Genomic DNA, 25791 nt, shown 5'->3' with positions numbered 1-25791 from the left:
TTTTGGGATTTCTAAACATTAACTCATAAAAATATAACAGATTTACTTTCATCTGTTATGTTTCAAAGCTCAAATTTCCTCTTGTCCCCTTTGTTGGTTGATATCTTTACTACAGCATCACCAGCAGGGTTGAGAGTTGTCTGTCCTAATTCCGTTGTTTCTTTAGCAGAAATGCCTTCAATGTTTTGTCACTAATTATCATACTACTGTCTGGGCTGAGAGTGTGTATGGGTGTGTCTGTGAATGCACACATGTGCATGATGTGCACTGTTGGAGTTCAGAAAATGATTCCTGAAAATGAAGACCTCAGAAGCAACGTCTTTCATTGACCTTCTCCTGCTCTGTTGTCTCTCCACCTTGTTCTCCCTAAAGGCAAGTCATAGAAACTAGAATTCTTCCAAGGAAGTCATAAAAATCAGAACTCCTTTCCCCAAACCAGCCATAAAACCTAAAAATATTACTCTAGCCTCCCCCCCACCCCCACCTTTCTGTGTAACAATTAGTTATACAGAAATTAAGATCATCATTTTGGAGAGATCACACTCCATACTAAGGAGGAAGAAATGCAGCACAAAGAGCCCCCCCCCCCCCCATCTAAACAGGACTTGCTGGATCGTATGCTTTTGGTCTAAGCACAGTTCTTTCCTGCATGGCTATTCATGTTTCAATCACACTTAGCCAGTAAAGTCTCCTCCCTAAAAGTCCCAAAGGTAGGCATACAAATGGATAGTTAATCCTGAGTCTTTGAGTCTTCATTTCTGCAGAATTACCATACCTTGGGCCATAAAGCAAGTCATTACAAAATTAAAAAAAATAAAATTATTCAAAATTCTACTCTCAGACAGAATTCCAGCAGTGAAATCAATAAACAAAAGAAGATAACTAGGAAATCCTTGGTTGCTTGAAAATTAAGTAATACATTTTCAAACAATCCATGGATCAGAAAAGAACCCCAGAAAATCAGAAACACAATAAAAGTTTGACATCATCATTAGATACAGAGAAAGAATTTTATTAAGGAGTGCAATTCCAGGGAAGCAGGAGGAAGTGAAAACAGAAAGAAAAAAAATCAGGACAACGGGGGTTGGAGGGTTTCAGGGAGCCAGTACAAGGACGTAATGCAGTGTTGGCCATTTCTAAGTGCACAGAGATATACAAACTCCATCTTAAGGAGTCATACCGAGGCAGATAAAGGGGACAATGTGTTGCAAACTTCTGTATCCCACTGGTCAAAGGTAAGCTAACAGGCTGTTAACTGTCTGCATTTCCAAGTGAGGAGAAAAAACCCAGATAAGAAGGGCACAATGCAGGCAAGAATCTGGCTCTACCTGTCAGGATGCACCCTGTGAAAAATTTGCTTTATAAGCCATAAAGCAATCACTTATAAGGAATGTCATACACACCAGTGAAGCTCTTCCAACTTCCTCACTGAAAGCACCACCAAAAGATACAACCACTTCCTGGCAATGCATTTCCCTATTTTCCTAAAGATGTGCATTCTGAGATCTGCCACTGATGGGGCCCAAGTATCTTTCTCAGTTTCTTCCCAGCTCTAGTTTAGTTCCGTTCAGAACAGGGCTCTTTCCTTCTTGGAATACTTAAGTGCTGACAACCATTGCCATCTGCCTTCACTGTGTCTCCTCCACACTCCCATTCTTCTCTGCATTCCTGATAGCGTCTCCTGCACAAACACTGCTAGCCTCAGCTACCTTTGCCTACACTAATATGTTCTGAATTTTATGGTTTTTCACTGTCTCTAGATCTTACTAGATTTAGTTTGTGGGTATCCCTGCAATCCTATTCTCCTCGTTTTCTGTATGATTTCTAACAGAATTACACTTAATATAAAATATTCTTCACGGAACTAGAATTGTTAAACAGCACTGGTGGAATCAATATCACCAAGGCTCACCTAGAAATGATGAATAAGTTAGAGTTGACAAAAGTGTAAATTTCCACATTTTTTTTTGGAGAATGCGTTGAGCACCATTAAAATACGTATAACTTTAGACATCTTAATTGCCCTCTTAGGAAATTTTCCTAACAAAATTGTCAGAAATCTGGACAAAAATGTATTCACAAATATATTCACTGAAATATTATTTTTAATAACCCCAAATTAGGAAAATTAATGATAAATGGGTGTATATTTGAAATTAGAATATTATATACAGGTTAAAAAAATATTCATATTCCCAGGTGGCTCAAGGAGTAGGGCGCCGGTCCCATATGCCGGAGGTGGCGGGTTCAAACCCAGCCCCGGCCAAAAAAAAAAAAAATATTTATATTTCTTATGTAATTTACAGTGAAATGTCAGAATTTACTGTTAAATAAACAAAGCCATAAAGCAAATTTTCAATCTTTTTTGTATCAACTATGTAGACAACATAACCCTGGAAAGAATCATGTAATAAGTTGCTTCTTAGTAACTGCATAGCTGGTGATATTTCAGCTACTAAACTTTGTAGTTCTCTCTCTTACTATGATGAACACATATTACTTTTATAATCAGAAAGATCATAAGAAATAAAATGAAAATCTTTACCAAATTTGGATGGTAACTGAAGGACACCCAAGTGTGGCCTATCTAAATAAAAGAGGACAGTCTTTGGGTAAAAACCAGCACAAATGAAATCTCAATTATTCTACTCTGTATCCAAATTCCTTTTTATAAATACAATCATTTTCAGAAATGTGAGAAATACAACAAAGAAATCATGATAAACACTAGAAGTGAGAGTTGGTTAGTTTAGATGTCATCACAGTGAAGGATTCTTTACCACGAAGTCTATTATGTTTCCCAATTGATGATCCAAAATAAAAGCTACATTCCAGAGAACATCCTATATACAAATAGTGCCTTTCTAGGTCCCTGTTACTCTAACAGAAGGAGTGAATAAGAAACAAATTTCACTTGATTGCCTGCTGGCTTTTACTATACAAATAGCAAGACTCATCAGAGGCCTTTTCCTTCTGCCTAGGCTAAATTCGCAGCCTTCTCTCACTTCAGACATGAATAGCCATCCTTGGCCACTACAAAATAAACAATCAAAACGCCTCTATTTTTAAGTACCGCAACAAGGGAAGCAAAAACTAGAACTAATCGAGGAATCAAAGAGAATTCATTAAAAAAAAAGCACACAACACTTTGCTTATGACTTCAAAGTACATTTACTACTGAGAGACTAGCAGACATTCCTGTTTCAATTTCTTGTTTGTTTCCAGCATGGTTTCTTTTTTAAAGATTTTTTTTAAATTTCAATTTAATATGAGGGTACGAATGATTTGGTTACACTGTTTTGTGTTTCTGAGGTAAAGTTCAAGTTGTAGTTGAGCCCTTCTTACCGTGGTGTGCTATATACCCTTTCATTGTGCCCATTAGATGAGAGCTTACCACTCTCCCTCCATCTTCCCTTTCCCTCCTCTCCACTCTCCTCTCTTGAATATACTTGTGTTTTCTTAGTAAAGAGTCCCAAGAATGGAAAGGCAAGTACAATACTCAATACTAATATGAAACCAATAGAAAAACAACTCTATGCCCACATGAGAGAAAACACAAGCATGATTTCATTCAAAGGAAATTCCCCTGGCATAGCCTACTTGGCCCAGAATTGATCATCAGGGAATTTTAAAAAAAGAATCTTAATTCATTTTCATCAATGTCTCAGTGACAAGATTATATTGTTATTGTCAGAGTTATATTGCTATTGCTGAAAATGTCCCAAATTCTATCCTTCAATCTCCCAAATTCCTTTCTGCTTCTTTGTGCCCTCAGGGGTAGCAGTGCCAAGTACGTGTGTTTTCGTAAGATGCCAGTAAACTAGTCCATGATCTGAGAGAATTCTTAATAAGAATTCTAGGAAACAGAGTAATTTCAAGGAGGCACATGAAGTTAAGGAGTAAATTTTGGTTTATAGGTAATTACTCCCAAGGGATATGTTCTTCATACTTTTTCCTTCCATTTATATTTCCCTTATTATTTTACAGTGCCAACAATGACGGAACAAAAAGGAAACTACCTTTTTCCTATTAAGATTCTCATAAAGAGTTTCAGTTTCCTTATACCCTTCACTTACTCGGCTGGTTATTTTTATCTACAAACATGCTACAGAATTATGTCTGAAAAAGTTAAGTAGAAATCATAACTGACAATAAAAATGAAATGTACATGTTCACTTTATCAATAAGAAGTAAGGTGCTTGGACTTAATATAAATACCTGTGACTTTATAATCATGTGTCCCATAATGAGGTTTCAGTCAACAACACATGTACAAGAAGGGTGGTCCTGTAAGAGTAAATGAAGCTTAAAAATTCCTATTACCAAGAGACATTGTAGGTGCCATAACATTGCAATATGATGCCCTGTGTATAGGAATGGTGTAAACAAACCTACTGCACTGACAGGCATGTAAAAGTACAGCATATACCGTTATGTAAAGTTCATAATACTTGATAATGACAATGAATAACCATGTACTATATATATTTATGTACAAACATTAAAATTGTAATACTCAACATATACTGATAATGTATCTCTTAATTGCAGAAGTCAAATGTCACTTGAGTGTTACAATTTTAATCATTTTTTTCCTTTCTAAAATTGTGCGCCCTCTGTATACATATATGTACATAGGTTGCTATGAAAGTTTTGAGACTGTGCTATGGGCCATTATTTCACTTCTTAGAAACATAGTTTACAGCGTCCTTTCTGATTCACCTGTGCAAGTTTCAACTTGTTCAGCTTATTGGTGTTGCTGGTCAGGCTCATTTATTTCTGCCTGCACAGATTTTATGTTTCTTTATTTTTGTGTATTTCAAAACTTATATACTGTATATATGAAACTAAAACAGTCTCAGGCAGGTGCTTCAGGAGGTATTCTAGAAGAAGCTATTTTTATTGTTAGAGATGACAGCTGTGTGTGTGTTATTAGCTATGAAGACTTTTTGATGGGACAGGATGTGGAAATGGAAGACAGTGATATTGATAATCCTGACCCTGTATGGGCCTAGGCTAACGTGTGTTTGTGTCTTTGTTTTTAATACAAAAAAATTTAAATTAAAAAAAATAAAAAATAAAAGAGTTTATAGAATAAGAATATAGAGAAAAATATTTTTATACTGCAGTACAATATGTTTATATTTTAAGCGATATTACAAAAATCAAGAAGTTATAGACATTTAAAAAGTTTATAAAGTGAAAACATCACAGCAAATGAAGGTTAATTTATTACTGAACAAAAATGTATTCCTTTAGTACAGCCCAAGTGTGCAGTGTTTATAAAGTCTACACTGTGCAGCATCGTCCTAGGCTTTCACATTTGTTCACCACTCATCCATAACAACGTCCAGTCCATTCATGATAAATGCCCTATATAAGCGTACCATTTTCGATCTTTTACACTGTACCTTTTCTGTGTTTAGATATGTTTAGAAATACAATACATTCTACAATTGTAGAAATACAATTGTGCTATAATTGCCTGCAGTATTGAGTACAGTAACATGGTGTACAGGTTTGTAGCCTAGGAGAACATACCACAGAGGCTGGGTCTATGGTAAGTTGGTGGAAGTACACTCCATCATGTGCCCATAGGCAAAAAAATTGCCTAATGACACATATCTCAGAACACATCACCATTGTGTAGTGACATATAACTGTATTGCGTTTAGTTCTTAAGACCTAATTTCATCTTATGTTGTTCTCAAATATTCTTCAAAAGTTTCAATTAGTCATTAAAAAATCTAATGTACATCATTCTCTAATTTCCTTATGTTACTATAGAATAAACTCATTTGGAAATTACATAATTGGATTACATTTATTATTTAGTTTTAAACACCTTAGTTCTTTCAAAATTAACCTAGAAATATGGGAGAAAGTGAGACACAGAATTGTATCATCTTATTTGCCCAGGATTGCCAAAGTAGGATCCATAGAACAAATCTCATTTTTTTCCCTATTTTTGTAAATAAATTTCTGTCAGACACAGCCACACCCATCCATGTTAATAACTGCTTTTGCTGCTCGGGAGGCTGAGGCAAGAGAATTGCTTAAGCCCAGGAGTTGGAGGTTGCTGTGAGCTGTGTGATGCCACGGCACTCTACCCAGGGCCATAAAGTGAAACTCTGTCTCTACAAAAAACAAAAAAAACTGCTTTTAAGTAATAGAGCAGAGTTTACTAGTTATAGTAGAGATCATTTGGATCACAAAGGTTAAAATATTTGCTATCTGGCTCTTTTCTGGAAAAAAAATTGGCCCACTTTTGTTATGAGCAGTATGCTCTATCCTTTTAAATACTTTAAAATCTTCTATGATTAATGGCACGATGTAATTTTTCAATAAATATACTCATTTAAAAAATTATGAGTATATGTAACTTTACCTACTTTGCCACATTTTCAGTATTATTCATCACATTGTTGCATAAAATGTCTATATTGCTTGATACAATTTTTAAAACATTACTTACACAATCTTCTGTAGGCTGGCTGTCTGCTAATACTGAGTTCTGTGCCTTGTGTAGCATCACCAGCATGGAACATGGTGGAGCATTGCTTCCAAGAGCCAAATGGCCATATATTGGAATGGATTCTGTAGGAGTCAAAGGTAGGGATAGACAGATCAAAAATTATGCAGATTCATGGTTACAGACACACCTGATCATGCTATAAAACAAAGTAATGCCCTTATGGAAAAATACATCAGAAGTCAAGACTGAACTTTTTGGGTTAATCTTTTTTAAAAACTTCAGAATTTCCCATAATTTTAATCCATCTATGTCAACTATAGCTACCTCATTTTGGAGGCAAATCATAATTTATTACTGAAACAAACTATAATATTTCCTACAATTCTTTTTTTTTTTTTTTTTAATTTGGCCGGGGCTGGGTTTGAACCCGCCACCTCCGGCATATGGGACCGGCGCCCTACCCGCTGAGCCACAGGCACTGCCCTATTTCCTACAATTCTTGAATAAAATGTTTTTCATTCAGCACATGTGATGTCAAATGAATTTGGGAGCATGCATGATGACACGTTACTGATCAAGTCGGAAGAAGATGTTAAAAGTAAGTTACAAGCATCTCCACTGTGAAAGCAAAGTGCCAAAACTTCCACTCAGATACTCAGTAGTAAATCACATTATAGCATATTTTAAGATAAATGTGATGAAAAACTTAAAGTAGTATAACTTATATTTTAAAAGGTAGTCCAACTTATGTCCTTTAAAAAAGTAAAGTAGTGCATTAATTTATTTTGTAAAATAAATTAAGAAGCATCTTAATTAAATTTCAATATGATCCATGACATAAAAGATATTTATTTTAACAATAATATATTTATCTTAGATAATCCTATTTCTGAACACTACTGAGTTAGTCAAAGCTGAATGTATTTGTAAAACCAAAAACCTCTCTATATGCATGCTAGAAAGCTGTCATCTTCCTAAAATATTTATTAAAAAATATTTACTCCAAATTTACTTATAAAGACCAATGTTAGTTGCTCTAATAATTAATTTTAATTCTTGAGGAACTCACCAAGTGGAGAGGAATCTGAAAACAACTGTATAATGAAGGCTCTGAGTGTTCTAAAAGAAGAGTAAAGAGTAAAGAAAGCCCCATAAAAGTGCTACATGATGCCTATAATTCTATGAGGATGAGGAAGATGAGGGACTTGGAAAAACTTTAGAAAGAAGGTGATGTCTGAGGTGCCCTTAGTGCTGTCCACAGAATTGAAGAGAGTGGATGAAGAATGGTATTTTAACAGGATTTTGAATGTGGATTTACTCATACCATGTAACTGGTGACTACAGCCCAATGTTCAAGATAAAGAGAATATTGGGGCGGAGCAAGATGGCAAATCAGGAAGACCGTCAGGCCGAGCCCTCCTGGAGCAACTGAGAAACCAGAGTCAGGTGGTGTTTGGACAGATTTTGCCCGGAGCTGTGGCTTGGGGTGCGAGGCCATGGGATGCTGGTTGCTGTATGTGAACTGGAGCAGCCGGGTGAGATCCGACCTGCTAGGCCCGTCTCCAGAAGGGCGCTGGTGCGAGGCCTGGGCAGTCGCAGTGGGCAGCTGTGGAGGTGCGAGGAAGCCTTTTGGCAGCTTTCGGTTGGCGGGGGAAGACTGTTGAGCAGATTCTCTGGAGAAGTGGGCAAACCCCAACAGTATATAGTAGCCAGATTTGAGGGCTGGCTAGAGGGGACTTGCCACCGGTTTGGCAGCAGTAGAGACAGCCATTCTGGGAAGGTCCTGGCAGCAAGGCTGTTAGGCCGGGTCCTGACAGGAACACAGCATTTTAGTTCCGCCTGCTAGGATTGGTCCTCTAGTGGTGACAGGCTCAGGGACTCCGGCACCCCTCGTGAACTATTGTTTTGGGGCACTGGTGAGGCCTGCCTCTGAAGGATTCAGGAGAGATCTGAGTTCCCAACCCGCAGATTCTGAATGTGGAATAAATAACCAGGCGATCACTATGGACAATTAAGTCGAGGATCTGGTCTATGCCTGGGTTCCAGAGAGAGGGTATCAGCTGTGTCCGTCCCCTAAACCTACAGCACCACCTGATGTCCTGGCAATATATTGCAACACAAATATATTCCTACTAAAGTTGAACCCTCCCACTATCTATCTATCTATCTATCTGTCTGTCTGTCTGTCTGTCTGTCTGTCTATCTATCTATCTAATATGTATAATTAGTTTTTTTAATTTTTAATTTTTTTCTTTTTTCTTCTTGTTAGTATTTTCTCCTTTTTTTCTTTCATTTATTAGTTACTGAGGTTGCTTATTTTTGGTAATTTAGAGTTTTTAATATTTTCTGTTGATGTGTTCTGTTTCTTGCTTATTTGTATGGTTGGTTCTTTTTCTTAACCTCTATTTTTACCTTCATTGAGAGCAAGAACTCCTGTCTTTTTTGGTTATAGTATTTTAGCCTCATTTATTCTCTCTCCATATTTCACTCGAGTACATTCTCTCTTTGGACAGAGACTCTTCTACCTTTCTCATCTCTCCCACAATAATTGCCTCTGCAACAACTAAGATATCACCTCCCTTTTTCTTGTCTTTCTTTTTTCAACATTTACTCCACTTCTCTCTCTCCCCTCTATTACATACAACAGTATTTTTTAATTTCCTTTATCCATTCTTATCTTAATATTATTTCCTTTTTTTTTTTTTTGAGAGCTGGAAAGACACAGCTGTGGTCTGACAGGCCACAGCAGTGGTTGGGCTCAAGGGCGTTTAGAGACCTTTCTATCTCTGGCCTTAGGAAGATAGTATTGGCAAGACCATGCTGGAGAATTTTTCTATTTCATTTTCATTCTTACTTAATTTGTCCTTAGGGATTTTTGGTTTAGCTCTGTTCCTTCCCTTCCTAGTTTTGGAAGAGGAAAAGTCTGGCTCTGCTTTGGCTGGTAAACACCACCTGATTTTGAGGAACCCTCCCAGTGCAGCCCCCTCTAAATCCTTGAGTTGTAAGTATGGCCTTAGCACCATCCAGATCAATACCATTTATTTTGTTATTCTCAGCCTCTCTTCCTGACCACCTTTTCTTTCTTTCTTTCTTTTTTTTTTTTTTTATTAAATCATAGCTGGGTACATTAATGTGATCATGGGGCACCATATCCTGGTTTCATAGACCGTTTCACACATTTTCATCATACTGGTTAACATAGCCTCCCTGGCATTTTCTTAGTTATTCTGCTAAGATATTTACATTCCACATTTACTAAGTTTCACATATACCCTTGACCACCTTTTCTCTTGTTCTCCAAGTGTTTTTTTTTTTCTCTTTCTTCCTCTGTTATTCCTCCTTCCATTTTTATTTTATTCTTTTTCCTTTCTTTTATTCTTTCATTCTTCTTTACTCTTTCTTTCTCTTCTCTCTGTTTCCCCCTGCCTGCTCCTTACCTTTCTCCCCATTTTGGCCTCATACCAAGAGGTCTATTCATCACATAAACTCTGAAACAAGGGACTTTGAAACAAAGGAGGCACTGAGAAGGAAAAAAGTGCACAGAGGTGAACAAGAAGAAAGCACACATGGGGAGGAACAAACAGAAAAATTCAGGCACCATGAAAAAACAAAATAGAGAAACTCCTCCAAGGGACCATAAGGCAGCTTTTATAGAAGACTCATCCTACAAAGAATTATAGATCTAACAGAAGGGAATTTAAAATATGGATGATTAAGACAATAAAGGGAATGGATGAGAAAATAGAAAGACAGACCCAAAAGTCAGATGAGAGAGATGTAGAATATAGAAAAGATATAGATGAGCTTAAAGAAATGAAGAAGACAATCAGAGAATGTAAATAAGCCGTAGAAAGCATCAAAAATAGATTAGAACATGGAGAAGAAAGAACATCAGAGTCTTTTAGTTAACACAGGTAGTTACAGAGTCAGAAAAGAAGAGAGAGAAAGCAGAGTGGGCACTTAGACATCTATAAGACACCATGAAGTATTTAAACATACGGATAATAGGAATCCCTGAAAGAGAAGAAGATTGTCCCAAAGGTATGGAAGCCCTGCTGGAGACTATCATAAAAGAAAACTTTCCAAGTTTTACTAAATATCCTGACACACTTCTTTGTGGATATTGAACCCCAGGTCATCTCAACTCTAACAGAGCCTCCCCAAGACACATTGTAATGAACCTGTCCAAAGTCAAATGAAGAAGAAAATTCTGCAAGCAGCTAGGAATAAGTGCCAATTCACCTACAATGGTAGAGCCATTAGAATGACAGCAGACTTTTCAACTGTAACTTTCTAAGCCAGAAGAGCATGGTCGTCCACCTTCAACATCCTTAAACAAAATAATTTTCAACCCAGATGCCTGTATTTTGCTAAACTTAGCTTTAAAATTGATGGAGAAATCAAATCTTTTGCAGATATACAAGCACTGAGGAAATTCGTCACAACAAGACTGCTTCTACAGGAAATACTTAGACCTATTCTCAATACTGAACACCACAATGGACCATCACCAAAGTAAACACCTAGAAACCAAAGGCCAGAGCTTAGCTTCCACAGTGGCACAAAGAATAAAACTACACAACAAACTATCTCATAAGAAGATGAATAGAATTCCACCACACTTATCGATACTCTCAATAAATGTCAATGGATCGAATTCCCGACTGAAGAGGCACAGGCTGGCTAACTGGATAAAAAAAAAATACAAACCATCCATATGCTATCTCCAGGAGACACACTGAGCCCTGAAGGATAAATCAAGACTCAAGGTTAAGGGATGGAAAATAGTGTCTTGAGCAAATGGAAATCATAAGAAAGGAGGGGCTATAATCTTATTCTCAGATATAAGCGGATTAAAACAACTTTATTTAGAAAGACAAGGTGGACACTTTGTACTGGTCGAACAAACGACACAACAAGAAGACATCTCAATTTTAAATATTTATGCACCTAACTTAAATGCTCCCAGATTTGGAATTGAGGGGTCTGAGTAATATGATGTCACACAACACCTTAATATTTGGGGACTTCAACATCCCTCTGACAGAACTGGACAGATCCTCTAAACAGAAGTAAAATAAGGATACAAAGGATTTAAACATGACCCTAGATTATGGGATTAATAGACACACAGAATACACCATTGCAAAGCAAAAGAATATACTTTTTTTCTCAGTAGCTCATAGCACATACTCCAAAATAGATGACATCATAGAATACAAATCAAACCTCAGCAAAATTAAAGGAACAGAAATCATAACATGTCTCTTCTCAGACCACAAGGCTATAATGGTGCTCAACTCCAACAAAAAACGTTCATCCCTACACAAAGCCTTGGAAACTAAACAACCTTATGCTGAATGATATTTGGGTTCAGGAAGAGATAAAAGAGAAACTTATTAATTTCATCAAATATTACAACAATGAAGACACAAATTACCAAAAACCTCTGGAATACAGCCAAAGCAGTCCTGAGAGGAAAATTTATTGTGCTAGATGCCTACCTTTGAAAAACAAAAAGTGAGCACATCAGCACACTCACAAACCATCTTATGGAACTGGAAAAAAAAGAACAATCTAACCATAAACTCAGCAGAAGAAAAGAAATGCCAAAATTAAATCACAGATTAAAGAAATTGAAAACAAAAGAATCATTCAGAAAATTAAAGAAACCAAAAGTTGGTTTTCTGAAAAAGTAAATAAAATAGATAAACCTTTGGCCAGACTAACTAGAAACAGAGAAGTAAAATCTCCAGTAACCTCAATCAGGAATGAAAAGGGGAAATAACAACAGATGCCACAGAGATACAAGAGATTATCTCTGAATACTACAAGAAACTCTATGCCCAGAAATTTGACAATGTGCAGGAAATGCATCAATACTTCGACTCACTCCCTCTACCCAGACTTAATCAAGAAGAAATAGATCTTCTAAACAGACCAATTTCAATCCCTGAGGTCAAAGAAACAATAAAAATCTCCCAACAAAAAAATGCTCCGGTCCAGATGGCTTCACCCCAGAATTCTATCAAAACTTCAAAGAAGAGCTTACACCCATACTGCAGAAATTATTCCAAAAAATTGAGAAGGAAGGAATCTTCCCTAACACATATGAAGCAAACATCACCCTGATACCAAAACCAGGAAAAGATCCAACTGAAAAGGAGAACTACAGACCAATTTCACTAATGAATATAGATGCAAAAATTCTCAATAAAATCCTAGCCAATAAATTACAGCTTAACTTTGAAAAAGTCATATATCACAATCAAGTAGGTTTCATCCCAGTGTTGTAAGGCTGGTTTAACACATGCAAATCCATAAATGTAATTCACCATATCAAAAGCAGCAAAAACAAACACCATACGATCCTCTCAATAGATGCAGAAAAAACATTTGATAAAATTCAACATCGTTTTCTAATTAGAACTCTGAAGAATATAGGCATTGGGGCACATTTCTTAAACAGATAGAAGCCATCTATGACAAACACACGGCTAATATTATACTGAATGGAGTAAAACTGAGAACTTCTCCACTCAGAACTGGAACCAGACAAGGTATGTCCTTTATTCAATACAGTGCTGGAAGTTCTAGCCAATACAATCAGGTAAGATAAGGTAATAAAGGGCATCCAAATGTGGGCAGAGGAAGTGAAACTCTCCCTCTTTGCTGACAATATGATCTTATATTTAGAGCACCCCAAAGACTCAACCACAAGACTCCTGGAAGTGATCAAAAAATACAGTAACATCTCAGGACATAAAATCAATGTTCCTAAATCAGTAGCCTTTGTATATGCCAATAACAGCCAAGATGAGAAGCTAATCAAGAACACAATTCCCTTCTCAGTAGCTTCAAAGAAAATGAAATACCTAGTAATATACCTCACAAAAGACCTCTATAAAGAAAACTACGAAACCCTAGGAAAAGAAATAGCAGAAGATATTAACAAATGGAAGAACATACCATGCTCATGGCGGAAAGAATCACTTGGCAAGAGAGATGGCAAGAGAGATGAATAGATAGATGTTTATATATATACATACACACATATATATATCTGTGTATATTTATATACATCTATATATAGATATACTGGGTATTGTGGCAGGCATCTTTAGTCCCAGCTACTTGGGAGGCTGAGGCAAGAAGATCACTTGAGCCCAAGAATATCAGGTTGCTGTGAACTATGATCCCACAGTACTCTGCACAGGGTAACAGAGTAAGACTCTGTCTCCAAAAAATATAAATAATAAAAAAAAATAAATTTAAAAAATGAAATAAAAGTTCTCACAAAAAGGAAAGCTGTCAAACTTTGTCATGAATAGGACAAAGCCTCGTACAGCAGAACTGAAGGGGCAGAGACAAGCTGGCAGTCAAGGTAAGGTTTATTTGGTTGGTAAATTTGAACTAAGTTTTGAAGACATAAAAATTATGATAGGAGAAAAGAAAGAAGTGAAGAAGAATGACAGTGAATACCAAAAGAAAGGAAAGAGAAAGGAGAGAAAGACATGTAACCATTTTTTAGCATTAGCAGGAAACATTTTCCATTCATTCCACAGGCCAAGCCATTTTCTTGTTCACTTGTGTCTTCCAGCAACAGAAAACTGGAAAGGCCTAAATTTGGTAGTGGCCAGTTTTGGCTTCTTGAGACCCACACTTATACCATAGAAATTACATATGTACATATGTTTATTCTTAACTTCCATGTAAACTTTAAAAATATATACGGAAAGCTATCTTGGTGCCTTTGTACACTTCAAACATTTTCAGTTAAATATAAACAAACAAACAAAAAGTTCATAGGTATGTGTTTAAAATAATTGTTCTCCTTTTGAATTTATTTATATAAAAAACTATATAAAAATTTATATAAAAAAACTATATAAAAATTCTTCCTCATGGAAATCAGACAATTATTGGTAAATAGTTTTCTGCTACTGCCTCTATAGATAATTATTTAACTATGAAAACATATGTTGTGATTTATAACAGCCCTGATGACACGAATCTCTATGTGATCACTCAGAGCTGCCACAGAAGACATATCTCATCTATCGTAGCATGAAACACTGTATGACAATTTATAATAATGCACATTTCTTATTACCTGCTGATGATAACCTATCAGTGAAAATAATGGCCTAATGATACAGCACATCTCCTGCTGTCAAATAACTGGATTCAAACATTTCTATTGCTTGCCACCAATCCCTTAAAGAAGCAAAGAGATGCAATTACTACAATTCTCAGGAGTAACATCTACAATTAAATTAAAAATTCTAAGGCGCAGCTGATGCTTTACTAAACACAGATGCACTTTAAACTTCACAGTTCTTCAGTACTCTGTTTCCACACAGTTTCACCACAGCTGGCTGTCGTTTTAATCTTTTATTATTCTTGCTGGTTAGACCCCTGGCATCTCCTATTCCAAAGGCCTGGCTTTTATGAACTGTATCAAGTGATCTACTCTGCACATCAGATTTCTGAATCAATGCAGTGGCTGTGCCTTTGCTGTAATCCTCTCCAATGGCTTGTTTCTAAAGCATCACTTGTTGGGCTCCTTCCTGACAAATAAACTAAACCCCTCAAATCTGTATAACAAAGCGATGGTGCTTGTAAAGCTGCTGAGAGGCAGGCTGTCTCTATTAATAAAGTTTATTTAGCAATCTGCAGAGTGTTTGGACTCCTGAGCTCTAGTGTGGTTCATGTGGCTCTTTGTCTTTTTCTTCCTGGATTTGACATCAGAACTTGTTTATCTTTTACAGCACTACCGTTTCTCTCTTCACCACTGGAGCTGAATGTAATTATCTGAGACAAAGCTAACAGAGTGGTTGTCCTCAAGATAGGGGACTTAGTCAGTTTCAGAATTTTACCTCTTCTTTCACTGACCTCATCACATATTTTTATTTAAGCAATAGTTACCAAAACTATTACTATACATAGATTATCATTGATGTCGCCTCTCAGTTTTTTGGCTTTAATTCTCCCTGTCCTATATCAGTTCAGCCTTTGTGCAAAGAAAGTAGGCTTTATAGACATCATCAAACAAGCAATGTTCCTCATTCCTTCTGTTGGACTTCACATTTGTTACAGACTTTAAGATTTTAACCTCTTCTGCTGGATATGCTTGTTATAGAATGCATGAGATGGCTGCATTTTTGTATTCTAAGATGTCACATTTCTTTTGAGAACTCTTTCTTTTCTTTTTCTTTCCTTTTTGTTGGAGGCAGGCACGGAAGGGTATAGGAAGTAGAATTGGGCAAAACTTGCTCTTTGTAGCAGTGATTTCCAAATAACTAAGATTGCCCTACTAACTTAAGTGAGTATATTACCAACAAGAAGATTCTTTGACTAATGTGTAAGAACAAAGGAAAACTGGAAACTTTTGTGGAATCCAATTATATAAGTTAGAATAAAACAGAGAAAATTATCTTCATTCAGTCATAATGTAATAAATAGTTTTAGGCAATTAACATTGAATGTTGCCCAAACATTCATTTCCATAGACATAGAATCTCTCTCTTTGGTTGTCTGGTGTAAACAAAGGTGGAAGTATTCATTATCTATTCTTTTACTATATTCCATATAGACTCCAATCTATTCATCATTAAAATGTTACATATTTCCAAAATTGTGGTTCATGTAATATTGAGATTGAAGACTCCTTGATGAAATTGGGAGTTTCTCTAATCTTACTAGAATCCTGGAATGAACTGGAAACTTAAAGACTTGGGCCTTGGTCTTTGTTCCGTCATTAAACAGCTATGTGTAACCAATGAGGTACTTCATGTCTCTAAGACTTGGTTACCTTACTTTAAAATAAAAAGGTTATATGTTCTAAAGTCTCTTTCTGTGCCTAAGTAACATCTATAAAGTCCACAAGTTGATTAATGGTCAAATCTATTTTTGTTATGTTACTTCTCAGACCTGCGGGAATTTCTCTAGTCTAATTATCTTAATTTCTCAGAAGAGAAAAAAAGTGAAATTAAATGCATTTTCCAGTTTTAAACAAAGAAGTAAATTGGGTTTTAACAATGTGCTTTGGACCCCTGTTTTAATTCTTCACCAGAAGTCCGTGTAGTTAGGAGGAAGCATAATGTTTATGCTACACATTATGTTGCTTCCCACATGTTAACTTCAATTTCTAAATGAGCTTACTTTTTTTTTATTGTTGGGGATTCATTGAGGGTACAAAGAGCCAGGTTACACTGATTGCTTGTGTCACATAAAGACCCTCCCATTATAGTGTTCCGCCAAAAGGTGTACCTTTATCCCTAAAATCTATCTAGGATTTTAATATGTTTGGGGCTTGCAACTCCACATGTATGGACTATATACAAAGGTCAGTTATTAGAAGATTTTGTTTCTCATTTTGTATATTCGATCTAACTATCCTACTTCATCACTACCATCAGCAAAATTCTACTACACTACAATTTGTTCCACTCCATTTATTTCCAAATAGCTACTTTCTGGGTCATATATCCCACCTACAACTTCTCTGTTGTAGAATGACTGTTTCATCCTAGCTCACTGCTGTTCAATAATCACCTCTCTACCTTGGAGGAATGGAAGATGGAAGTTTCATGACTTTCTTTACTCCACTTTGGCTAATCTACTCCACTTTGCTGGGCACATAGTAAATACTCAATAAAAATGAGCTGTTATTATCATCTTTGTCTTCAGAATTCTGTGGAATCCTTGTGCAAACACTGGTATATTCATTATCTCCCAAAATTAAAGGAAATGCTTTTCCAAGTTCTCTATTAAGTTTGATGTTCACTGGAGATTTTTTTGTAGATACACTTTATGCAATTTTGAGAGATCCAACTTTTGGCAGTCTCCAGGTTACAAATAAGAATGGTTCTATAATTTTTTTTCTCAAGTTGAATTTGTATGTAAGTTGAACAGGTACAACCTATTACCTATAGTATCTATTTGTAAGTGCGAGTCGTATGTCAGTCAGATGTTTTTAAATAGGGGACTTACTATAACAGCCTTATTCATAACTGCAAGTTGTATGTAAGTTGGATGTTTGTAATTCAGGGACTGCCTATATTGTTCTTCTTCTCAGAACTTTATATTAACTCTTCCTGCATGAGTAAGATGATATTGATAGATTTTCTGATATTGATCCATCTAAACAATCCTCAAGCAAACCACATTTCACTGTGGTGAGTGTGTTCCTGCTGGGGGAGGTTGTGTTTTCTGTTGTTTATCTTAACTAATATTTTATTTACTGTTAAAAATGTTATTGATTTTTTTTTTAATCTGTCTGGCAACCTTGCTGAACTCTCATTATTTTTAGTAGTTTGTTAATTTGCATAGCTTTCATTAATGAATAATGGTAATTTCATCTTCCCTCTTTTAATCTTTACACTTACTAATGGTCAGCAAGGTAGTACCCTCTATGTGAAGTGTTTGGCTATGGACAGAGATCTACATTCACACCCCAGTTCTGCAACTTTCTAATGGGGGACCCTGGGCAAGCCATCTCAACTTTTGGTTCTTCAGTTTACTCATCTGAAAAGTGAGAGTAAAGTATGACTTTGGTAGGGTTAAATACGTTAAGGCGTTTGGCACTATGGCTCCGCGCCTATAACTCAGTGTGTAGGGGTGGCACTCAGGCTGGCAGGTTGTTTAGCAGGGCCTGGGCCAGCTAAACAACAATGACAACTGCAACAACAACAACAAAAAAGTGTTTGGAACTATGGATGACTGCAAATGATAACTATTAAAATATTTACTGAATGGGGCAGCACCTGTGGCTCAAGGAGTAGGGCACCAGCCCCATATATCGAGGGTGGTAGGTTCAAGCACAGCCCCTGCCAAAGCTGCAAAAAAAAAAAAAAAAAAATATATATATATATATATATATACACATATATATTTACTGAATGAAGTTCATAATGAAAGATATCTAACTAACTCAATACTGGAAGTTTAGAAAAATATTTCCGTAGAAAATACTATCAAATTAAGAACTCTGGATCACATAATAAGCAAGTTAGAAGAAAGGGATATAGAAGAGAGAGTGGAGAAAATGGTCCATTCCCAATGCAGGGAGTTTATCTAAATCTTTAGCTATGAAAGAAGGCATGTGTGTTCAGAGAACAGGCAGCAGTTCAATACACTGGATACTCTGCTTCTTTCTATGTACAAACATTAATGGCTCCACTTGACAATAAATACATTCCTGAAGAGAATCACGTTTCCTTCCTCTTTTTATCCCATCCATCACTTGGCAGAGAACCATGAACAACGAAAGGGATCAGTAAATATCTGCTAGTGTTTAGGAAAACTTCTGGTCTGTTGTTAGCCTAACAGGATTAAGAGCCTTAGCCATGCTTTATAAATTACAGTGCCTTGGAGTAATGAGGCTCAAGTTAAGGAAAGTCAAGGTTTAGAAGGTTAATATTTCAATATCAAGTTAAATAAACCATTGATAAAAGCATGTCTCAGGTCGTAAAGATCTTTCACAAGGATCTTGCTGCCCAGGGGTAAAATCTAATAATAAAATATATATAATAGAATTTTTGAATCTGATATTTGGGGTTACTGCACTTAAAAATGACATTGCCATGTTGTTAGGACTGTATATTTGTTCTCTTGGATTCTCAGAAGAGGGACTAAATAAATTAAATGTCAACAATATTATCATTTTTACACAATTTCTCTCATCCTTTTTATACTAATAAAATAACTTCTTTCAAAATCTTCAGCAAATAGTTTTAAGAAAATGAAAGGAATTCTGTTGGAAGGAATTCAGAGAATAGGTGTGCCTTGTTTCCATTTCCTTTCATTTTTTTGAAGCATTTATTTACAATTTATAAAATTATCAGCTCTATGTGAAAACTGGCACAAAATATTAAATAGGACTATTTGCTTTCATTTCTTAAAAGCTCATACTCTCAATAATGAATGTAAAGATTCTGTTTATAGCCTGGACCAAATTACATTGTCAGGAAAATTTAGTTTCCTTTCTGACCCTGAAAATAAGGAATATGCTGGGTATTGTTTCCCAACAGCCATGTGATCACCAGTAACTTACTTTAAACCAAATTGAGTCCAAGTCCGTTTCTCAGAATCTTGTCTTACTTGACCCTTCAGAAACATATTGTGATGGGTCACTGACAATAAAAATAACATTATTATAGTTAACCATGAGCCAGACAAGGTGCTAGGCACATGAGGATAAAGTGTTTCCTGACCTTTAGCCCTTCCAACTGCATCATCACAATTCCTACCACCTACCACCTTTATCATTTATCCCAGGAGAGAGGCAATATGAAAGCAAGTCAATGTAGTAAAATATTTCATAAATTATTAACAAAGTATCTGCCAGGTGTGAAGCACAAAGGAAGGATATGGGGAGGTAGAAGTGTGAAGTTGGATTTTCCCAGGGAAATATCATAGAGGAAGTGACTCTTTAAAGAAAAAATATATAAAAATAACTGTACAGGGAACATGAAATCCCCCAAGCGAGTAATAGAGTAAGTCTGACAGGCAAGCCGGCCCTAGAAGGTATGAGAAGATCCCCATTCTCTTTTGAAGATCTGGGAGCTGGCCAACATTTTTTTGAAGGCCTTCCCTGAGCATCTCCTCTTTCAGGGTGCCCAGCTCAGTGACAATCCTTCTGTCATGTTTGGTGACCCCAGACCTTTTATGTATACATTTAACTCCTGGGGAAATATTCTGACCATTTGTTTTAATCAATATTGCTTTATTTATAAATTCATAATCCCAAATCTCTTGTACACATAGCTAACTCAGTCTTCTGTCCAGTACTTGCAATAACTTACTGGACATTTTCGGTTGTATGTTCAACTTTTGTCTCAATATATTTTTTTAATTTTAATTATTATGGGTACATAAGAGTTGTAGGTGTCCCAGTCTTGATATTTCCAAAATCAAGTTCATCCACTTCCCCACCTTGCCCCATGTTCTTCTGTCTGTAATCCCTATCTATTCCTGTTACATTCACCTTTCCTGCCCCTTGTGATTAAAGTCTCAAAGTCCGCTGACTCCTCTCTGCATTTTCCCCTCCCATTAAATCAAGGCCAGTCATGTGATTAGAAAAGTTCCTGGACCATACTAGGCACTCAAAATTATTTGCTGCTAAAGGGTATCAATCAATGCAATGAATAAATAAAATGCATTAATAAATGATCTCTTCTTTGAAAACAGCTTGTGTGTCTATTCTTTATTACATTTAACAGTACCCTTCTCCATAGCATCCCTTCACCCTTCCATCCATTCATTTATTCAGCAAATATTTACTGAGAAACTACCATATGCTTGGCAATGGTAGTATTACAGATGATGGAGATACAGCAATGAACAAATTAACAAAAATACATGCTTTCCTATAGTTCATATTCTAATGGAGGAAGGAAGATATTAAAAAATAAATAATTAAATAAAATACAGACAAGTTGATAATCCCTTACCTGAAAATATCAAATCAAAAAAGCTCTAAAAACTGAAAGTTCGTTAATTCATTGTTTAACAAAACATGAACTGAACTGACATCAGACTATTCATAAGCTATATTTATTTCTCTTTCGTGAGGTGAAGCCTGAATAAGCTTTATTGTTACTATATTATTCTCAATATCTGAATTTTAAGACACGTTTTGACCTTAATAGTTTTGGATAAGGTGCTACATACCTGATAACATACAAACCTGATAAGCCAGTGATGGGCATATGGAGAGGGCTGGTGGAGGAAGTGTTGGTGGCAGTGCAATTGGAAGCACACTGGTCAGGAAAAGCTTCATTGCAAAGGGGATATTTGAGTCAAGTTCCAAAGGAGGTAAAGGGGAGTGGGCCGTATTTGAGAGAAGAGCTTTGTAGGCAGATGGAATGCAAGGTAAAAGACCCTCAGATGAGAACATAGCAGTGTGGTTGATGAATAGAAAAGTTGTCAATGTGACTGAATCTGTGAGCTAAGGGAAGAACGGTAGACGAAATAATAGGGCTATGAATCCCTTAGAGACTTCATGGTCATTGTAACAGAATTTGGCCTTTACCGAGGTGATATGAGAAGGCCTGGAAGGTTTTAAATAGAGGAGTAGCATGATCTGATTAATATTTTAAAAGGATGTCTATCTGTAGTGGATAATCTTCAAAGATACATGTAGCTGGCATAAACAGATAACTCCTCCCATGAACACGCATGACACTATCAAGAGGTGGAATCTATGTTCTCTTCCTTTCAATCTGGGATGGCCTTCAGACATGCTTTTCCCAGTACAATAAGACCAATTTTGTAGTCTGGTAATTCCATATCTGTGTCTTAAGAGCTGCATGCCCTTAAGAGACTCGCATTCTGTGAGGAAGCCCAACCTGGCCCTATGATAAGGGCAAACAGAAGAGAAACAAGGAACCTGGCCAACAGAGAGAACTGAGGCTCCATATACACACTTAATGCCTTGAGCCATTTCAGGCACCCCTTGATTATTTGAGTTATACAGGCAGAGGCCACAGACATTGTGAGTAGAGACAAGTCATTCCCACTATGTCCTGTCCAGATGTTTAACCCAAAAGAAAAAAAAATAAGTATAGTTCTTTTTATTCATCACAAAGTTTTGGGAGTACTTTATTACATAGCAATGCATAACTGACACTAAACTTCTACCAGACCAGGAGTTGGCAGACACCTAGGGAGAGGCAAGGGCACTGTTAGTGGAGGCGAGAAAGGCAGTGATAAAATTCTTATTGGAGACTGGGAAGAGGGTAACTGATGTCATATGTTTTGTAACATGGTAACATGTAACAAGATGTTTGGTAACACTGATGCCTGCAGTAATATGGAATAAAGAAAATGTACTTCGGAAAGTGAGAATTAACTTCCTTCAATTAAGTGCAGAAACAGATAGCTAAAGAATTGTTCAAGCAGAATACAGAGGAAATATTAATAGTTCAACCCCAGACTTGCTCAGTTAGAAAATAAAACTTATTCTCATTCTTGTCTCTCCAGCCAGCAAAAGATTCTGAAAGAAATAAGTGGTTTCAGGGCAAAGATCAAATCCAGGGGGCAAAGATCAAATCCAGAGTGGACTAATACTGTGTTCTCTCAGGTTAAAGATCAAATCAAATGTATAGCTGGAAGACCATTCATTAAGACCTCTGAAAGGCTCAAATTGGCGCCTTACAAACCTTGTCAACTACTCAAAGGGGTTTCTAAAATACTTAAGGGCTTCTACAGCATCCTGACTTACAAAGCAAAGATGGACCTGTGTCAAGAGTTTTGTGAGTATCTCTTTTATCTAACAGAGTGAGTGGACCTCAATAAAATTCATAGGAAGCCCCCAAGGTTTTAAAGAGAACTGAACTTAAAAAGAAAAAAGTACCAAAAGTTAAAGAACATAGTACACAAAAGGTCTCTAGATCATTAACTCTCTAACAGCAGGAAGCAGGCTACTCAACTGCAAATAACATCAATTATTTCTTATAGGAAAGGAAGAAAGAATCGAAGGAGGAGTCCAAAGTCCAAAAGGCAAAGTTAAAAGATTGGAATATCATCCCTAAGGAAAAAATCTAAGCCTTAATCAGAAACACTTCTTGTTTCTAGAACAAGAAGACCTGAGGCCGTATGCCTGGCTGTATTTAAAATTGCTATGAACTAATGACTATTATTTGCCTTCTATTTTCTTGTTTTTCAATGGTATTTTCTATTGCCATTGTCCTATATTTGTCTTACTATTGTGTACAAAGAGAAGGTGGAAGACAAGTTATCTTTTTGTGAGTATGTCTTTTTAGTTTATAGCTCTCTGCATTCAAGAAACTACACCAGAGAAATCCAATCCATACCCTGAGATCTAATTTAGAGACTTTAAGTTTCAGCTTGATGCCATAATGAGATAAGCTATGGGGCATCTTGGAAGTCAGTCACTGTTTAAATACAACTGTCTGAGACCAACATGGTATAAAGAAGCACAAGTTAGCCATGTGAAGGGGCCACACAGAGAGAGATGTATGCCTGGTCAGCAGTGAGCTTTCCAGTTATCTTTGCTGAGGGTTCAGACATGTGAAGGAAGACTCTTTCTTGAATGTTTCATCCCCAGAATTCTCCTAGGAGGAGTCAACCTGTAGAATGCAATCCAGATTGCTAAATCATAGCAGATAACAAATTATTGTTTGTTTGTTTTTTTAAGGCGAATTCTGGGTGTTGTTTTGATGTGGTTCTTGGTCTTGATATTGCAGTGACAGATATTGAAACACTGTGGCTGCTGTGCTGAGGACAGGCTGGAGTGGAAATGGCAGGGACAAATACAGCAGCAACTCTGCAGCTAGTACTGTGAAACATGGTGTTGGCTTGAATTAGGTGGCAGCCGTGATGATGGTGAGAAGAGGTCAGATGTGGGATTATATTTTGAAGACATGGCTAAATGATTTGGTGACAGATTTGATGTGGAATGTGAGAAAAAGAGAAGTTAAAACAATTCCAAGATTCAGTGCTTGATTATTCATGCAAGAAAAAAAAATGGAACTGTCATCAAGTAAGATGGAGAAGACTGTCAGAGAAGCAGATAGGAGTGAATTCAGAAATCCAATAAGTATCTCATGTGATCTGATACTGAATAGATTGTTGAATGAGCCTGGAGTTCAAGGGAGAGGTCAAAGCTGGAGATATAAATACATGAATCATCAATATATGCAGGCATTAAAAGTCAGGAGACTAGATGAGATTAGCAAGGAGTGTGTGCAGATAGAAAAGGCCTGACAACTGGGCTCTCAGGCTATGGAAGGAAGGAAGCCAGCCAGAGACCGAAAATGTTGCTGGGGAGGTCAAAAGAAAATAAGGAAAAGAGGGTGTCCTGGAAGCCAAGTGGATTTTTAGGTCCTGTTCAAAGGGTGCATAGAAAAGAACCAATAACTAACTACCAGATTTAGGAACATGGCTATTCTTGGTTCTGTTGCACAAGTGCACTTCCAGCAGAGAAGCAAGGATCACAACCTGGTCAGTTTGAGACAAAATGGAGGCAGGGAATATAGCTAACATTGTAAAATGTGGACAGAAAAACCAGGCACAAGTGAAGGGAAACATGAGGAGAAAAACACAAGGCTTTTATTTTTCAAATGGAAGAAATTATAACATGGCTACTTGGTGATGGGAAAGATGCATTAGAGACAAAGAAAGAAAAGTGCTGGGCAGCGCCTGTGGCTCAGTGAGTAGGGCGCTGGCCCCATATGCCGAGGGTGGCGGGTTCAAACCCAGCCCCGGCCAAACTGCAACAAAAAAATAGCCGGGTGTTGTGGCAGGCACCTGTAGTCCCAGCTACTCGGGAGGCTGAGGCAGGAGAATCACGTAAGCCCAAGAGTTAGAGGTTGCTGTGAGCAGTGTGACGTCATGGCACTCTACCAGAGGGCAGTACAGTGAGACTCTGTCTCTACAAACAAACAAAAAAAATAAATAAATAAATAAAAAGAAAGAAAAGTGCTGATGGACAGAAAGAAAGAATTACTAAAGTTACATTATTGAACAGATAACGGGAATAAAACCATGATGGATTTCCAGCTGGTTGCCTTATATCTAATCCCTCTTTTTTCCTGATAAATTCCACCCAAACTAATTTTCCTAAAATACTCTTTTTATTACATTATTCCAACATCATTTTTGCTATATTATTTGTATCTCTTATTTACTTAGCTGTCAAATTTTTCAGTGATATGACTGGCTCTTATTGAAGTCAATACAAACCCACTGTGTAATGAGACCCATGCTAGGTCCATGGAGCACCCTATCTTGTTTTTACTCAAATGCAAATGTTAGAACAGAAACATTACAAAATGAATTTACAGACATAAAAGATACCATAGGGGAATGGAAAGAACCAAATGAATTCGTGTAAGGGAGAAAATAATTTTGCCTGGCCAGTAGATGAAGACAGCAAAGGCTATAGAGGGTCGGCATTTTGAGCAGAACCATGAAGGTTGAAAAAACAGGATAAGGAATGGGCAAGCATGTCTGGAACACAGAGGCAGTGTGACTGGAGCTAAGGCTAGGAGAGGAGACCAGGCTGCAGAGGCTGTCCAAGCCCTAACTAGAGTCTATTTCCCACTACTTCTCTAGAAGCCTAGACAGCAGCCAGACCAGGTTCTTCACTGCTCTGCCTGCCCACCCCCTGCCCCCATACTTTGCTGTAGGTACAGTAATCCATGGTAATCTAGAAGCCAGGGGTGGGCTTTGGAGGAAAAGGGCAGACAAGACCAGATACCTCCCAAATGAAGAATGTGTACCCCTGTGATACCCTAGGACTTTCTGAGGAATATGTGGATATGAAGAGTTTGAAAACAACCAATTTC

At 36.9% G+C, this 25791-nt stretch overlaps 1 protein-coding gene across 4 annotated transcripts in view; it reads right to left on the bottom strand.

Moving 5' to 3' along the window:
* Nucleotides 1-25791, bottom strand: part of IL15 (interleukin 15) — a 98528-nt gene that overhangs the window by 67598 nt on the left and 5139 nt on the right. For 3 of the 4 annotated variants that reach the window (XM_053582153.1, XM_053582143.1, XM_053582161.1), the window contains exon 2: nt 6476-6597. The gene's annotated coding sequence lies outside the window, so the exon portion shown is untranslated. Of the gene's footprint in view, nt 1-4218; nt 4288-6475; nt 6598-25791 lie in introns of all 4 variants that reach the window. The other variant, XM_053582171.1, reaches the window with a different exon arrangement.

Source organism: Nycticebus coucang, chromosome 1 (assembly GCF_027406575.1).
Source record: "Nycticebus coucang isolate mNycCou1 chromosome 1, mNycCou1.pri, whole genome shotgun sequence".
Taxonomy (NCBI): Eukaryota; Metazoa; Chordata; class Mammalia; order Primates; family Lorisidae; genus Nycticebus; species Nycticebus coucang.
This window is presented reverse-complemented; position numbering and strand designations above follow the sequence as displayed.